The sequence below is a fragment of the Miniopterus schreibersii genome (genome assembly GCF_964146895.1).
Source record: "Miniopterus schreibersii genome assembly, chromosome: 1".
NCBI classification, from domain to species: Eukaryota; Metazoa; Chordata; class Mammalia; order Chiroptera; family Miniopteridae; genus Miniopterus; species Miniopterus schreibersii.
In genome coordinates, this window is record NC_138101.1 from 111,602,048 (window position 1) to 111,607,201 (window position 5,154).

General features: G+C 42.7%; 1 pseudogene across 1 annotated transcript; it reads right to left on the reverse strand.

Annotated features, from left to right (window-relative positions):
* Positions 1-2,076: 2,076 nt before the first annotated feature.
* On the reverse strand, positions 2,077-4,462 carry LOC308567541 (cell division cycle 5-like protein pseudogene; annotated as a pseudogene). Its single transcript has one exon. The product of its transcript is annotated as a cell division cycle 5-like protein pseudogene (transcript).
* Between the last annotated feature and the right edge of the window lie 692 nt (positions 4,463-5,154).

Sequence of the window (5,154 nt, forward strand, 5' to 3'; positions counted from 1 at the left end):
TGTAAATTATTTTAGTTCATGTAGCCTTCATTTCTGATTGGTACTTTACTATGTTATTATTGATCACACTAGTTTCCTTAATAGTCTTAGTAAGGTCCTTGAGCATCCTTATAACTATTATTTTGAACTCTGTATCTAGTAGCTTGTTTGGTTCCATTCCATTTAGTTCCTTTTCTGGAGATCTCTTCTGTTCTTTCATTTTTGACATGTTTCTTTGCCTCTGCATTTTGGCTGCTTCCTGGTGTTTGTTTCTATGTACCAGGTAGAGCTGCTATGTCTCTTCAAGTTGGTAGAGTGTCTTTGTGTAGTAGGTGTCATGTAGGGCCCAGTGGCTCAGCTTCCCCAGTCACCTGAGCTGGGCCTTCTAGGTGCACCCCTGTGTGGGCTGTGTGCACTATCCTGTTGTAGTTGAGACTTGGTTGCTATTGGCATCACGAGGAGGAATTTACCCTGAGGCCAATCATCTGTGAGAACCAGCTACAGCTGAAGAGCTGGTATGCTGGAAACACCTCTATGGTGCAGGATTTATTTCAGTGGAGCTTTGGTGTTCACCAAGTGCACCCCTTGAGTGTGTCACTCGTGAATGTGGTAGGGTTATAATCCAACATGGGCAAAGCTGACCACCAGGTGCACTGTCTCTGGGGCCTCCTGGGAGGTGAAGAGTCAGCCTCTGCCTTTGTGATGCCCAGGGCCACCCAGCATGAACTACACAGAAACAGTAGATTGTTGCTACTTGTGCTGGGCTTGGAGGTGTCCAGGAGAGGCCAAGCTATGAACCAATGCAGGCTGCCCCCAGTGCCAGGCCTAGGACCACTTATTGATAGGTATGGGGCACGCTGAGGCCAGCTGCTGCTTGTTTGATAGATTTTAGGAAAGTCATAAGCATGTGGCTAGAGAGGCCACTTGCATAGAAAAGCCACTGGAAATGGGTTGGATGAGCTTGCAAGTAGGGAGGTGCAGGGTCTCAGGGAAACACCAGGGCAGGGCAAAAGGTGTGAATCAAGTTGATGGTGGTTCAAATATGGCTCCTGCCTACCAGCTCTGTGGATGGAGGGCTTGTCAAAGGAGCAATGGCCTCTGCCAGCTCCTCGTGAGAAAGCTGCCTCTCCAGCATTTACCCTGTTTCCAGTGAAGTTAGTTCCTCCCTGAATGTCCCAGGTTCCTTTCAAGCTTCTACCCAGCTCTGGAGCTCAGAGGGAAGGCATCTGAATAAGTCTATGTGCTAGCCCTTTAAGAGGAGCTGCCTAGGGTCCCTGCAGCTCTGAATCACTCAGCCTCAATCCCAACTGGTTTTTACACCCTGAAGTTGTGGGGACTTCTCTTCCTGGCACTGGAACCCTGGACTGGGGAGCCTGATGTGTGGATGGGGGCCCTCACTCCTCCAGAAAACCTCCACTGCCAAGATATCCCTCCTGCTTTTAAACCATGGCACCTTGGCATGGGATCATGGCTGCTTCTCAGCGATTCAGCCCTGATCCTCCCCAAGTCTGTGCCCCTCCTATAGGTCGCAATGTGCTTCTTCAATTCCCTAGTTGTAAGACTTCTGTTCAGCTAGATTTCAGAAGGTTCTAAATGATGGCTGTTCTGTACTTTAGTTGTAATTTTGATGCTGCCATCTTGTTGTCTCCTCTCCTGGGGCTTGTATTTTTGTCTCTTGATTTCCGCAGCCTCTTTGGATTTCTTTCTATGTATTAGGTAAATCTGCTGGGACTCCAGGTCTTTTTTTTTTTTTTTTACATCCTCAATTTTTTAATTTTGTTTTTATTCAAGAGTATACTCACAGGCAGCACTTTAAAATCAAGCTTTTAAGATAAAAGCCAAAACTTTAAAAAAATCTGCAAATATGACACTGCTAAAAGAATGATTGTCATAATAATTTAAACCCTAAAATGTCCTGTGGAGTTAAAGTCTTTATACAAAGAATGTGTTAGATCGATATCGTTTAAAATAAACAACCAAAAAACCACAGATTATGTGCAAATTTGTCAATGAAGATAAACATCAGTTTCAGCCTTCCAGAGTATGAAAACCAGAAGTTAATTATCTTGTGACAGAATACACAATGTGCTTCATATTTTAGAATTTAGATTCTTTCTCCATCAGCAAATAAGTATATCTTTGCTGAAGTTCCTTTTCTCTTTCCTGTTGTCGCTGAACATCTTCTTTTAGATACTCTAGCCTCCTGGGAATTGAAGAGTCTTCATGCTTCTTAAGTTCTTCAAACGTGCGTAACTCTAAGTAGGCCTGCTCAATCTGGTCCCATAAGTCGTTCAATTGCTTCATGAGCCCCATAGCACGAGACTGGTAACCCCTGAGCAAAATCTTCATCTTCTTTTCCATATTTGCAGCTCTCTTGCTTTCTGTTGTCATGTGACTCCTGTTTATCTCAAGCCTCTTCTCAAGTGACTCAGTTCTGTCCTTTTTGCTTGCTAGGTTGGCCCATGTATAGCGGCTCTGCCCAGGGAGATACAAAACTTGACTGTAGCATTCTTCCCACACCTGGTTATAAGCTTCACTTGAGAGTTCCCCATGGATCATACCTTGTTTTACCACTTCCATCTCCTGTGCCAGAACATCTTGGTCCTTCTTCAGCTCTTCTTTAGCAAACTTTTCATAAGTGTTATGTTTCAGATAGGCAATGTGCTCTGAATTATTGGTAGCAAATCCTACAGTTTTTCCTTTTTTATTTCCAGATGGTTCATAAGGGTGATGTAGAAGGTCATAATGAAGCATTGTGATCACTTCTTTTTTTATTAGTTCTTCACTTTTCTGTAAATCTGTTAATGGTGGTTCTACATTTAAGGGTCTTAGAATAGTTTCATTAACTTCTGATGGTCTTGGAAGATCTTTTTGGACAGCTTTGTGCATTGGCTTCATTTCCTTTACACACTCTGCATCTCGTATGGCCTGCTTTCGTGCATCCACATCAGCAGCATCTTCAATGTGTGTATCATCTATTTCAGGGTCTTCCAGCTCCTTCTCGGCATTTTCTGGTAAAACAATTTCAAAGTCATTCTTAGGGGCAGGAAGACCCATCAACCCTAAATGGAAGTGTTCATGAGACTCTCTTTCCATCTGCTTCACATAAGAGGGATCACTGTAATCTGCCATTCCATCCTCAAGATTAATGTTTAACTTGTCTCGAAGAGGAGTTCTCCCCGAGGTGGAGTTAACAACTGGTTTGGGAGTTGTTCCACTCCAGGGAGTCAGCCCTTCAGATCCATGAGAGGGAGTCCTGAATGGGGTAGAAAGAACTGTGTTTGGAGTCTGTACAACCTGTCGCTGTGGAGTAACACCTGAGAAGTCACTCTCGTGCAAAGGTGTGTTAAGTCTACCTTTTAATGGGGTATCCACATTGGTCAGGGCCATGAGGTTCTGGGCTTCCTGAAGAATTCTGTCCTGCGAAGCTGGCATTCATGGTGTTCTAAGAGCAATGCTGTTGTTGGTGATATTGTACTCAGACAAAAGAGTACTGGAAGCAGAGTTTGTAATGCCAGATTCCTCACCTGTTTGACGTGCAATTTCACTTGCTTGGCCTACTTTCACAACTTCCTGGATTTCTGCATCTGAAATCTGAGGGGCAGGAAGTACTAGTTTGCTTCTCTTTTTAGTAAATTCAGAAACTCCACTTGTTTGAAGAATAGCTAATGGTAAATCAGATTCTTTTTTTCCTTTTCAAATGCTGCTTATCTTTTTTTCTGTCTCTTCCTTCTTTTTCAGATCTTAGCTTGCCATTAAGATCTTGTTGTCTTAACTTCCTGAAATCTGCATCAAGAGCCTAGTAGATTTCCTCAGAAGTATCATAGAAACCAAGAGCAGGCTTTTTTTCAAATGGGATTTCAGCATTATAATCAACACCTCTCTTCTTTTTTCTCTTCTGAATTTCTATGCCAACTGCTAGAAGTTCTCTTCTCTTCTGGAGGGCAGCAAGACTCCTTGCTTCTTCCAACTGTTTCTCTCTTGCTTTCTTCTTGGCCTTCTTTCCCTGAGTATTAGCCAGGTGGGCTCTAGCTTCAGAAAGCATCTCAAGTTCATCCTTGTCCATATCAATTGGACCAGGCCATGCTGGTTTTGTTTTGGGATTTGGATCTATTTCTCCAGGTTTAAGTTTTCATGGATTATTTGTTGTTTCCTCTTCATTGTCTCTTTGGGCCGCTTTATCCAGAAGAAATTCATAGTGTTCCAAGCACTGGGCAGCTGTTCTTCCAATGATTGGAGCAATAGTCCTCCACTGAGTTGGCATCAACTTGGCCAAGTACAAGAGTTTTTCCTCTTCTTCTCTGGACCATTCTGTTTTCTTAATGCTTGGATCCAGCCACTCATACCATCTGGCTTTGCACTGCTTTGCTGATTTTCTATGCAGAAGTGAGGCAATCCTAGACGATTGGTTTTTCCCATATTTCATTACCACTGCTTTCAGAATTTCATTCTCCGTATTCCTCCAGACACCCCCCTTAATCATAATTCAAGGCATCTTGGCAGCGAGGTGTCTCGGCAAGCGGCTGAGTGGAGCTTCAGACAAGTAGCAACAACACTGTGGCCACAAGACTTAAAGCCTCCACTTCCTCCAGGGGCGACCTTCTCCTATGTCCCAGGTCTTTTGAATGGTCTCTGGTGCAGGCCAAGTGCTCCAAAAGTTTCTTTATTTTATCAGCCTGTGTGAGTCTTTTGTTCTGAGGTGGGTCTCTTATAGACAGCAAATATTTGGGTCATGTTTTCTTATCTATTCAGCTATACTAAACCCTTTGGAGCATTTAATCTATTTATATTTAAGGTTATTGATAGGTACTTAAATATTGCCATTTTATCTCTTTATGCCTATGTTTCTCTTTCTCTGTTTCAACTTTTTATTAAAGCAGTTCCTGTAACATTTCTTGCAATGAAGGTTTGGTGATGATAAACTCCTTTAGCCATTTTTTGTCCCAGAAGTTCTTTATTTCACCATCTATTTTGAATGATAGCCTTGCTAGATAGAGTAGTCATGGTTTCAGATCCTTGTTTTGCATTACCTTGAATACTTCATGCCATTCCCTTCTGGCCTATAGAGTTTCTGGTGAGAAATCAACTGACAGACTTATGGGGGCTACTTTGTAGGTAACAGCTTGCTTTTCTCTTGCTGCCTTTAAGATTCTCTCTTTCCCTTGAATTTTTGTC